This window comes from Miscanthus floridulus, chromosome 9 (genome assembly GCF_019320115.1).
Source record: "Miscanthus floridulus cultivar M001 chromosome 9, ASM1932011v1, whole genome shotgun sequence".
In the NCBI taxonomy this organism is placed as follows: Eukaryota; Viridiplantae; Streptophyta; class Magnoliopsida; order Poales; family Poaceae; genus Miscanthus; species Miscanthus floridulus.
This window is the reverse complement of record NC_089588.1, coordinates 85,214,527-85,226,998: the sequence shown is the minus strand read 5'-3', so window position 1 is coordinate 85,226,998 and position 12,472 is coordinate 85,214,527. Positions and strand designations below refer to the sequence as shown.

General features: G+C 47.6%; 2 pseudogenes; one reads left to right on the top strand and one right to left on the bottom strand.

Annotated features, from left to right (window-relative positions):
- Window positions 1-3,158: 3,158 nt before the first annotated feature.
- Window positions 3,159-10,636, bottom strand: LOC136480210 (bisdemethoxycurcumin synthase-like; annotated as a pseudogene).
- LOC136483875 (uncharacterized) lies at window positions 4,562-6,305 on the top strand (annotated as a pseudogene).
- Window positions 10,637-12,472: the final 1,836 nt, after the last annotated feature.

Here is a 12,472-nt window from a genome sequence, read left to right as displayed (position 1 = left end):
TGAGGCTGACCCCACCCCTCCGGGATCGGGCGAGACGGAACTCATCCCTCAGCCCTCGGGTGAGACCGAGCCCGTCCTCAAGGCGTCGGGCGAGACGGAGCTTATCCCTCGGTCCTCGGGCGAGACCGAGCCCGTCCCAAGGGTGTCGGGCGAGGCGGAACCGAACTTCTGTCATTCGAACAAAGGATGACATGGCGCCCTTATGCGTCCAGAAGTTTTTTACGTTCGGTGGTTATCGGTTCCACCTTCTCGGGTACCCCGGTATTAGGTCCCCGACACCAACGCCCAATGATTCGCCCCAAAGGGCAAATGTAAGTAACTTTAGATTTAATCACCACCACTTCATATGATATGTTGAAAATCGATAGAGAAACTAATAATTTTATTTAAATTACTTGTGCAGGAACTGGACGATTATGTCGGGTGGTGGTCACGGACGCCTGGTTAATGGCGTCCTGGGTCTTTTGTGTAGGCAACACTATCCTGGCCTGGTTGACTACACCAGCAGGAGGGAGCCAGCCTAGACGTTTGACCACTACGCCGCCTCCCCCGATGTGGGTTACCCCCAACAAGGCGGAGCGGGTGAAGGCGGAGTTTTGGGTAAGTCTCCCTCGCACTACACTGCTCAATACATCGGATTCATTGGACTTTTCTTGAAATAATGAATGGATACATCGCGTCTGTATGCAGACTTATTTCAGATGCGAGGAGGGATCTGAGGCCAGGGCAGATTTGGTGGCTACCAAAGCCTGTTAAAAACTCGTCACCGACATGCATCACGAGACGCGCATCCAGAGCATCATAACCTACTACGGGTCAAAACTTGGAGAGAAGGTCAGCAAAGAAGAAGCAAGAAAGATGACATTGACCCGGGACCAGTACCTTGAGGTAGATAAAGAACATTAATATTGATTCGTTTTGAGATTAAGTTGGTTTAATTTGATCTTTTTATATGTCAAATACTTGATGATGTGTAGATGTGTCCCTAGTGGTGCTCCTCGTATCCCGAGTGCTGGGAGATGATCGTGGACAAGTGGTTCACGCCCGCGTGGGCCGAGATGCACGAAGCTGCCTGGGAGCGGCGTTTGCAAATGCAAGGTCCAGCACACCATCAAGGCAACCACAACCTCACCGGATACAAACAATTATGGGTACATGAATTCATTTTTCTATTCTGACGCTCAATTATGCCTGATTTCTAATAATCTTGCTGTCTTTCTCGTAGTCGGAGGCACATGGTGGCCAGCAATGCTCTGACTTCCAGGCATGGTGTATGTCCCACAAGGGCAAGGCGACGTCCGCCGTCTCCTACAACCCGGAGGACCCGCCCATGGCGTACACCAACCCGAGCGTCCACACCCACATCAGTGAGTACACGTCGACGGCAAGGTCGGTCCATGGGCCACAGTATGACCCAAGCACCCAGGACTTTGATGCAGAGATCGTCATGAGGGTGGATGGAGGCAAGAAGCATGGGTGGTACTGGCTTGGTGACGGCGTCATCGACTCGACCTCTACTCCCTCTCTCTCCCAGATCCGAGCATGGAGCATGAGTGAAGGCCCGGCCATACGGCCACGGCCAAGCGCTTCACAGCAACGGGTCGACGCACTCGAGGTTATTCCTATTTTACTCGTCGTAGATTGATCTTTACATACCTTAATTAGCTTTGCATTATTGAAACATTGGAGTGAAATATTGCAGGCCCGGCTGGAAGAAGAAGCAAGGCAACGTCAGAACCTGGCGGCCCAGCTGCAGTCCGAGCGGGCCACGCGAGAGGCCCAGGCGTAGAGGATGGCGGAAATGATGCAGTTCATGCAGACTCTTAGGCAACATACGGGTCTAGCTATGCCACCTGGGCTGTTCGCTCCACCTCCAACTCCTGCAGTTGCAGCTACTCCTGTGAGTTTTCGCTTGTGCTTTGCTTGTATGACCTAGATTAGCTATCCAAGTAATCTTGTCTAACACATGCAATATCTTCTCCTTTATGCAGCCTCAGTCAGAGGGTTCAAATATCCAGCTCATGCGCCTCTGACTGATCCAGCTTTTCCTTCACCAGAAACTCAGTTTCCACCTTTATGATGAGTAGCATTAGTTGTATTTGCATTTGTTGTTCACTTCGTGATGGATTTCTGATATACTTGTCATGCACTAGTTGTATATTTGGATAACTGTGATATATGCGATAGATGTTTGGATTAATGTATGTGGTATATGTGATGAATGTGATATATGCGATGGATGTGATAAATATGTGATGCATATTTGGATGGATGTGAGATATATGTGATAATTTGTGTTTGTCGTGATAGAATTTTAAAAATGAAAAAACACTATTTTTGGTCAGTTTGCCGAGTGCAATAGTCACTGCACTCGGCAAAGCTGGAAAATGTAGCAACCCGTTTCCCAGCTTTGCCGAGTGCCATGACCATAGCACTCGGCAAAGATTTAAAAAAAATTAAAAACTTTGCCGAGTGCCACCCGTCCGGCGCTCGGCAAAGAAAGTTTTAAACAAAAAAAAACTTTGCCAAGTGCCATCCCGGGAGGCGCTCGGCAAAGAAATTAAAAAAAAAATTAAAAACTTTGCCAAGTGCCATCCCGGAGGCGCTCGGTAAAGAAAGAATTTTAAAAAACTTAAAAATAAAAAACTTTGCCGAGTGCCGTCCGGGTTGGCACTCGGCAAAGCCGCCGTCACTATTTCCTGGGCCGTTTTCTTTGCCGAGGGCTGGCTCAGCACTCGACAAAAGCTTTGCCGAGTGCCCGACAAATGACTCTCGGCAAAGGCTGCTTTGGCGGCCATTTTTTTCCGAGTGGCCATTGCCTAGTGCGGCACTCGACAAAGACTTTGCCGAGTGTATTTAGGGCTTTACCGAGTGCTGCAGGCACTCGACAAAACGCCTGAATCCAGTAGTGATGGGTATCCATCGTCATTTAAATTTTTTGAAAACTCATAACTCCTAAGTTTGTTTTTCTATGGATCTTTACGATTCCAACGAAGAAGCGGTTACACTGAATATTTTTCTAAGATTGGAATGGCCCATGGGCCCACATGACAGCACATGCAAATGTGCTCTCATCGACGCTTCGAAGTTGCAATTGCAGCTGAAGCTGGAATGGAGCCACATCGATGATTCGCCGACGACTGATAGAACTAGCATTTTCAGCCTTGGGTACCAGCGATTTGCAATACCATCATCTCGACGGTGACCCCCGGACCGATCTCCAGCGAGATCCCCCACTCGCAGTCACCATCTTGGCACCGGCGCCTTATCTCGTCGAGAACAAAGAAGACCGTCGCGCCGAGCATGTTGCCGTACTCGCTCAGCACGTGCCGGGAGGCTGCCAGCTTGCCGGCATCCAGCGTCAGCGCGGCCTCGCAGCTGTCCAAGATGGCACGGCCGCCGGGGTGCACAGCCCAGAAGAGGCCATTCCAGCCGGCACCTGGGACGACTGGGAGGCCTAGTGGCGCCAGCATGTCCGCCAGGCACCCCTTGATGGTGCCACGGAGAAGCGCAGGGACCTCGGCAGATATGCCGGGCTCCATGCCGCTTGTCCCGAGCTGCATAGACAGGGCATGCTCTGTCCCTGGCAACGTTGCCTGCGAAGTGGACACCATGTAAAAGATGGGGCGCTCGACGGCTGTCGGCTCGCCGGCGCCGATTATGACGGCGCCAGCACCGTCGCCGAACAGTGCCATGGCGACGAGTGCCTCCAGGTCAGCCGCGTCCGGGGCGCAGAAGGTTAACACCGTCCCGACCTCGCTGCTGGCCACCAGCATGTCACCAACACGCGTGCTCCAGGTACCGTCGCCACTGATGATTCTGAACCTGTTGGTCAAGCTGGCGGACCTGAACCTGATGACTCTGAAGCTGGCGGGAACATTCAGAGGGTCGCGCGCAGCAGGCGGCCCAATCCTTTCATCTACTGGACGAATGGGCATAGAAGAGCAGGAACTCGAGCCTGAACCTGAACCGAGCTATTTGGCGTCGGTGGCGAGCTCTCGGCGATCGCCGGAGTGTCGAATCGAGTATCCCCGAGCTAGCTATCCTCAATCTCCTCAAGTTCGGTTACATCCGGTATCAGAGCCATCGCACCATCTCCATTACCTCGATCTGGAGCCGTAATCCCTGATGGCAGGCTCTCCTCTGTGATTCACTTCGGTGTTGATCGCGAGGATCCGTAGGTCCCCGCCGAGGTTGGCTTGATCGGTAAAGGATGACGACGGACGACCAAACCCACCACAACCACCCGCACCTCACCCGACAATCCTCTTGGATGTCGCCTGAGGAACAATTTGGGCAGATACTGGCCCTATTTAGTGAGAATTCTAAGGGGATCTCAGAGCTAGAGTCGTCGATGTCGAAGATCCGGGCGGCGAAGGAGGAGATCGAAGCATGAAAGCCGGAGGTCGACAATCGCATCACCAATTTGGTGAAGGCGGTGAACCACCTCGGTGACCGGGTTGAGTAGCTCTTCTCCGACTACGGCAAGTGTTCACTCACCGAGGGAGTCGTCGACCCCACCACACACCCCGCGCCTGCTCACTCCAAGGTTGGGGCGACAATGGTGTTGGGTTCTGCCCATCTGGAACCGTCCCTATCTGGGGCAACATCAGGGCCAAGTGGCCACCGTGAAGAACCTCATCACCGGAGTGCTGGATTTGCGGTGGTGTATACCACCCTAGATCTGCCTCCGGTCACAAGTGCAATGAATCACATAGACCCACCTCTCATTAAGTTTGAATGTGATGATTTTGCATCTGATGGCCGGCACATGAAACTTTTGCATAACCCTGCTATGCCTGATTTGCCTTTCCCCAAATTTGATGGCACGAACCCCAAGCTTTGGATTAAGAATTGTGAAACCTTCTTTGATGTGTATGAAGTAAACCCACGTCTATGGATTCGTTATTCCACTATGCATCTTACTGGCTCTGCTGCTCTTTGGTACCAAACTGTCCAATCTACTCTGCTAGCCATGACTTGGTATGACTTTTGTGCTACAGTTTGTGCCAAATTTGATAGGGATGAACATAACCACCTGCTCAGGCATTTCTTCCATATTCGCCAAACTCATTTTGTGCATGAGTATATAGATCAATTCTGTGATTTAGTCCATCAACTTCTAGCCCATGATCCCACAATAGCCACAGCCACCATCACCAATAGATTTGTGGATGGCCTCAAGAGAGAGATTAAGTCTGTTGTAATGATGCATAGACCTCAAGATTTGGACTCTACGAGTTCTCTGGCTTTGTTGCAGGAAGAAGCTCTGTTGGGCCCAATTGTGGGGGTATGGCCCCCGATATCCACAAGACAAGACATGGGTCGTACCATCAGAGGTGGCCCAGCCCACAAGATCAAGGCGTGCACGACACTGCTCGGCGTGCACCGTAAGATATTGTATAGTACCAAATAGGATACTTTCCTTGTAACCCTACCCCTCCAGACTATATAAGGAGAGGTAGGGGTCCCCTAGCGGACATGCTACATCAAGATACATACATCTGCAGTCATGCAATATCATACGATAGCTAATACAAACCAACAGACCATAGGAGTAGGGTATTACGTCATACTGACGGCCTGAACCTGTCTAACTCGTGTGTCTCTGTTGCCTTCTTGTTCTTGATCTCACGCTTCCCTGCCGATCAATCTACCTTCGTGGGATACCTTTCGGATGACTGCCGACGATATTCTGTAGACACCAACCAATAGTAGCAGGAGGAGTGAAGCTACTTCCAATTTCAAGAAGTTTTCTCCAGAAAATACGAAGGGCAATACTTATTCAGCTGGTATTTTCCAAGATATTCTCCTAGCCCTGGAGAAGAGAAAAGAGGAGCTAAATCCAGCAACAGTAAGACAAATGAAGATAGACTGTCAACTCTGAAGTCCTACAAAAAAGCTAAGGGGCTATGTTTCAAGTGTGGTGAGAAGTGGAACCCAGGCCACAAATGTCAGACAGTGTCCTTGCATGCAATGGAAGAAGTTTGAGAATTCTTGTCTCACAGTCCTTTAGAGCAACTGGAACCTGAAGAAGAGGAAAATGATTTAGGGGAAGACTTGATGGCTGTATCTGTGAAGGCAATGAAAGGGATTGAAGGAGCCAGAACTATGAGGTTGAGGGGATTCCTTGCTGATCAAGAAGTGTATATGCTGGTAGACTTAGGCAGCACTAACTGTTTCATTAGTGAAGAATTTGGGGCCAGAATTCAAGAGAGAAGAAGGCCTTAACAAATCCACTGCAAGTTAGAGTAGCTAATGGGAATTTACTTCAGTGCACTCATGAGCTACCCAATCAGATGTGAAATTTGCAGTGTATCACATTCAACAACACATTCAAGATAATATCACTCAGCAGCTATGATGTGGTATTAGGAATGGATTGGCTGGAGAGTAACAGTCCTATCGAAATCCATTGGGGAGAGAAATGGCTTCAAATTGAGCATAAAGGCAAACCAGTTAAAATCCAAGGGATTTTGCCTTAAGCTATAGTGGGGCCATCTATTAACCCCAGTCAATTGGATGCTATGGTTAAGCAGGATTCTGTACTCTATTATGTGCAACTCAACTCAGTGGAAACTTCTAAACCTAAGGAAGGCACAATTCCTGAAGAAATCCAGACTTTAATTGAAAGGTACTCATCAATTTTCCAACCCTTGCCTGGTTTACCTCCCAAGAGAGATGGGGATCATACCATGCCCCTAATGCCTGGGGCATCTCCATTCAGATTGCGCCCATATCGGTATAACCCATTTCAAAAGGACAAGATTGAGAAACAGATACAAGAAGTATTGGACAAAGGGCTAATCAAGCACAGTTCTAGTCCATTCTCTTCACTAGCACTTTTGGTGAGAAAAGAAAACAGGAGATTGGCGTATATGTGTGGACTATAGGAGGCACAATGCTTTGACTATAAAGAATAAATACCCTCTACCCATAATTGATGAGTTGCTTGATGTGTTACATGGGGCTGCTTGGTTTTCATCTCTGGATCTTTGCTCAGGATTTCATCAAATTAGAATTGCAGATAGACATGAATATAAAACATCCTTCCAAACTCATAATGGACACTATGAGTATCAAGTAATGCCATATGGAGTTACTGGGGGACCTGCCACTTTTCAAGAGATAATGAATACCATCTTAGCTCCTCTACTCAGAAAATTTGTGGTTGTCTTCATAGATGATGTGTAAATCTATAGTGCAACTTGGAATGAGCATTTGCAGCACATTGAGGCAGTGTTCCAGATCTTACAACAACACCAGCTTTATGTTAAACTATCCAAGTGCTCCTTTGCCAAGCAATAGCTGAGCTATTTGGGTCATGTTATCTGTCCTGAAGGTGTGTCCACTGACCTAAAAGAGATCCAAATTATTGCTGAGTGGCCTTCTCCACAGAATGTAAAAGAGTTGAGAAGTTTTCTAGGAATGGCTGGGTACTACAGAAAATATGTCAAGAATTTTGGACTTCTTTCCAAACACTTGACAAGCTTGTTGAAAAAGGGGAAAATTTATGTCTGGACATCTGAAGCTGAAGCTTCTTTTCAAACACTCAAAACCTCTCTTATGACAGCTCCTGTACTAGCACTGCCAGATTTTTCAAAACCTTTTGAACTGGAGACTGATGCATCAGACAAGGGTATTGGGGCAGTGCTTCAGCAAGAGGGCCAACCAATAGCCTATGTTAGTAGGGCTCTAGGACCCAAGGCTCAGGGACTTTTAACTTATGAGAAGGAGTGCCTTGCTATATTGCTTGCAGTGGACCATTGGCGCTCTTATCTTCAGCATTCAGAATTTATTATTAAAACTGACCAGAAAAGCTTGATTCACCTTGATGATCAGAGGCTGGCTACTCCCTGGCAGCATAAGGCATTAACTAAACTAATGGGTCTCAGTTATAAGATCATTTATAAACAAGGTAAAGAGAACAGAGTAGCAGATGCCCTATCTAGAACTACCCATGCTTCCGATCATGAGTTATCAACTGTGTCCACTGTAACACCTTCTTGGGTACAAACTCTTCAGGAGGCTTATGCTCAGGATCCTGACTCTGCTAAGTTACTGCAAGAGTTGGCAGTACAATCACCTTTTGGCCATTTTGCTTTAACCAAGGGATTGATCTATTTCAAATCCAGGATTTGGATTGGCAATGCTCCTCAAATACAGCAGCAGATATTAGTTGCACTTCACTCTAGTGCAGTAGGAGGGCATTCAGGATTTGAAGCTACATACAACAGAATCAAGAGTTTATTTGCATGGCCTCACCTCAAGCAATCTGTCAAAGACTATGTGGCTCAATTAATGTGTTGTTTGTCAACAGGCTAAAATTGAGAGAGTGGCCTCTCCAGGACTTATCTCTCCTCTTCCTATCCCTGATGGCTCATGGAAAATTATCACAATGGATTTCATAGAGGGGCTCCCAAGATCACAATCTTTCAACTGCATTCTGGTGGTTGTAGACAGGTTTTCCAAATATGCTCACTTCCTTCCCCTGTTTCATCCATTCACAGCTTTCCAAGTAGCAGTACTATTCATGAATAACATTTTCAAGTTGCATGGTTTGCCACAAGCAATTGTCTTAGATGGAGACAAGATATTTACTAGCAATTTGTGGCGGGAGTTGTTCAAACTTCTTGGCACCAACTTGCAGATGAGCAGTGCCTATCACCCACAGACAGATGGTCAGTCCGAGAGAGTCAATCAGTGTCTGGAAACTTATCTAAGGTGTTTTGTTAACTCTAGTCCAACCAAGTGGTCCTCTTTGCTATCTCTAGCGGAGTTCTGGTACAACACCCCTTTCCATTCTTCCTTGGGTAATACACCTTTCTATGTTCTGTATGGTCATCAACCCCGTGAGCTGGGAATTGAAGTACCAGGGTCCAGTGATCATTCCGACTTGGATACCTGGCTCAAGGACAGAGATCTCATGCAGCAGTTTGCTCAGCAGCACCTTCTTCGTGCCCAGCGTAAAATGAAGACACAGGCTGATAAACGGCGATCATTTCGCAATTTTCAAGTCGGGTATTCTGTCTTTGTCAAGATTCAGCCCTATGTACAGACTTCACTGGCAACTCGCTCATCAAACAAGCTTTCATTCAGATACTTCGGGCCATTCCAGATTGTGTCCAAGATCAATGAGGTCGCTTATCAGCTCCAACTGCCAGAAGGCTGCTTGATCCACCGTGTATTCCATGTGCGACAACTGAAACAGGCCATTGCATCTAACGTTTCGGTTAGCAAGGAGCTACCCGATCCATCTTTGCATTTTCAGGTGCCTCAGCAAATTCTGGACCGACGCCTTCATCTCCACAACAATGCTGCAATACCACAAGTGTTGGTCAAGTGGTCTCATCTTCCACCAGAGCTTGCAACGTGGGAAGACGAAGACGCCTTGCGCCAGGAATTTCCCCGTGCACCGGCTTGGGGACATGCCATGTCTTGTGGAGGCTGAGATGTCACCAACACCCGTTCTCCAGGTACCATCGCCACTGATGATTCTGAACCTTTCGGTGAAGCTGGCGGACCTGAACCTGATGACTCTAAAGCTGGCGGGAACATTCAGAGGGGAGCGCGCAGCAGGCGGCCCAATCCTTTCGTCTACCCAGACTACTTTTTCTTTTCGCTTTAGGCCCATGTAATGGGCGAGGACGCCGGTCGGCTCCTATGTAATGCCTTGTCCTCGAAGAAGAACTCTGAACTAGAACCTGAACCTGAACCGAGCCGTTTGGCGTCGGCGGCGAGCTCTCGGCGATCACTGGAGTGTGGAATCGAGTATCCCCGAGCTAGCTATCCTCGACCTCCTCTAGTTCGGTTAGACAGTACACGCGAGCCGCGGTTGTTCTCCGCGAGTTCCATGGCCACCCGGAGTGCGCTGCAGCCGCCGAAGCAGCCATGGAGGTATAGCAGCGTGCGCTGCACGGTCGGCCCAGGCCGAGGAGCGTGGCCACCCGGAGGTCGGTGCCGGCGTGTGGGCGCTGGAGTTCGTGGTCACCACGAGGTGCTTGATGTCGGTGCCCGAGCGAGCCCACTCCGCCATCGCCCTCGCCGCCGCCGTCGCCGCGGCTAGCTCTGGTACGGCGTCGTGATGCCCAGCTGTGCGTCCGGCGAAGGATCTGGGATTCGACCGAGATAGTCAGAATTTCGACGAAATTCGTCCATTTCAGTTAGGTCCGAAACGAATTTTGTGCTTCAAATCTTAAAATTCACCGAATTAAGTCCGAAATTTACCGAAATTGGTCCAATTCGGTTGGGACCGAAATTTTTTCCAAAATAAATCTGAGAACCTTAAATCACGCTTCTTGATGCCCGATTTCTCACCTGCATGCGTGGACACAACATAACGAAAGCATGCAGGGGTTGTTACTGCAGTGCAGATCCTGATGAGAATCTTTGATGGATTGAAATTTTTGTTGTAACCATCAGAAGTACATATTCTCTTCATTTTGTTGTTGAGCGTGGTGAGGTGGTCGCTCTTGGTGACACGGAAGTACCAGTCGGCGCACTCGTCCTGGCCTAGGCAGTTTGCCGGGTTTGCCGTGCCTATGCCTAGCACGGCGGCGGCAGAGCCGTTGAGGAGCTGCGCCGGCTGGGACTCCTGGTCCAGGAGGGTGGTGCCAAGACTGTGAGCTGCAGCCATTCTCGATCACCGACTGACAAGCCGAGCTCTTCTTGCTACTGGCGTGATACTGATGACCTGAGCATTCAGGTAAACCTCTGCGATATTAAAAAGAGATGGAGTTTGTGGTTCGTAGTTGGCTGCAGAACTGCCAACGAATTAGGCCCTGTGTGATTAGATTGTGAAATCCAGTCTGTAGGTTTTTTTTCCTCTTTTTTTATAATAACTCAAAAATTTATCAGTGCGTCGCTATGAATGAAGTATATATGGGAATGGCCTGGCTGACCCAGTGGTCAGTGCCGACTCAGTACCTCCTTTTGGGGTGGTCAGAGTTCAAGTCTCAAGAGACTGACTCTTTATTTGTGGCTTCGACAGCAGTGACAAAGGAAAAAAAACTCTCTCGTTTGCCCCACATCCAAAGCATAGGTCTGTGGCCAGCTCATCTCGTGGAGTTGCGGTGTCGCTGTGTATGAGTGGGACAGGAGTTCGAGGGTTTTCTCGATCTGTGTGAGAAGATTTTTTTTCTTAAGCCGAAATTCCGGGGGCTGTCCAGTCATCGCGATCGAGTTTTTTTTTGAATGAAGTATATACACATGGATTTATTTGTGAAGTGAATCATCTTTTTTAATAAAAATGTATTTACTTGGCTATGAATTTACATGCGTGCATGTAATAGGATAAATGACAACGAATTCGAAATAACTTTTTGTGCCATTCACATGAGTGTGCTAATTAGAGAAGAGTTTTGATTTGAACGAACCAAATACTTATAAATTGCATAAATCAAGCAAATTGATCATGACTTCTTATGGCCAAACCTGAGCTGAAGTTTTTGGATTTATATTTTATTATGCAATGCATGATTTTCTGTCTCTCTCTCTTTTACTTTTGAGAATAAACAATAGAATTTGTGTTATGGTCGGTGTGTTAACTTCAGGTTCCTAACCTAAAAACAACCATAGCAATTGCATGGCAAAATTATATGGAAGAGCTAAGTAATAAGCATGCACATAAAAGCCATACACGTGACCACCAAAGGGCTGGTTTGGTAGAGCTTCACTTCTTCATTCTCCGAAGGAGTGATTCTGATGGAAAGCAAGCTGGGGAGCATGTGAAAATCAATTCTGAAGTGATTCCCACCACGTCAAAAAGGATTTTTAGGGGCGGTCGTAGACCATTTGTAGGGGTAGTTTACCTAGCCGCCTCTACGCAAGAGTCTCTACAAATCATGTATTTGTAGGGGCGGTTCCCAGACCGCCCCTACAAATCGATTTGTAGGGGCGGCTGGTACTGTAGCCGCCCCGGGAACACCAGCCGCCCCTACAAATCGATTTGTAGGGGCGGCTACAGTACCAACCGCCCCTACAAATCATTTTCCGCAAAAAAAAAATTAAATTTACAAATATAAATCAGAAGACAACCATGCAAATATAGATCGAATGAGAACTCATCTGTTCTACTTCTCTCTGATCTCTATAATTCAGAAGACAACCATCTCAATTGCTATTTGGTCATCTCAAGTAACAAAAGAAAAAGAAGATCAATAAATTACTGCATGTGACAACTATCCTTCATCAGAAAATAACAGACACTGCATTCAGATGAGGTGTAAATCCATCAAGTTTATACTAGATACATGACATCTTAAGAGACGACTGATTAGATGAGTTTATCGTAGCGATATACACACATGTAGTTGTGCCCAGGACACCAAAAAGATCTATGAGCAATATCAAACAGGATAATTGTTAATGGCATGCCTTTCGTTTTCCTCATTTAAGGCGTGCAAGATGGAGCTCCCACAAGCTGTAGCATGCATGAATCATGATTCATGGCATCCAGTGTCTTTCTAAAAAC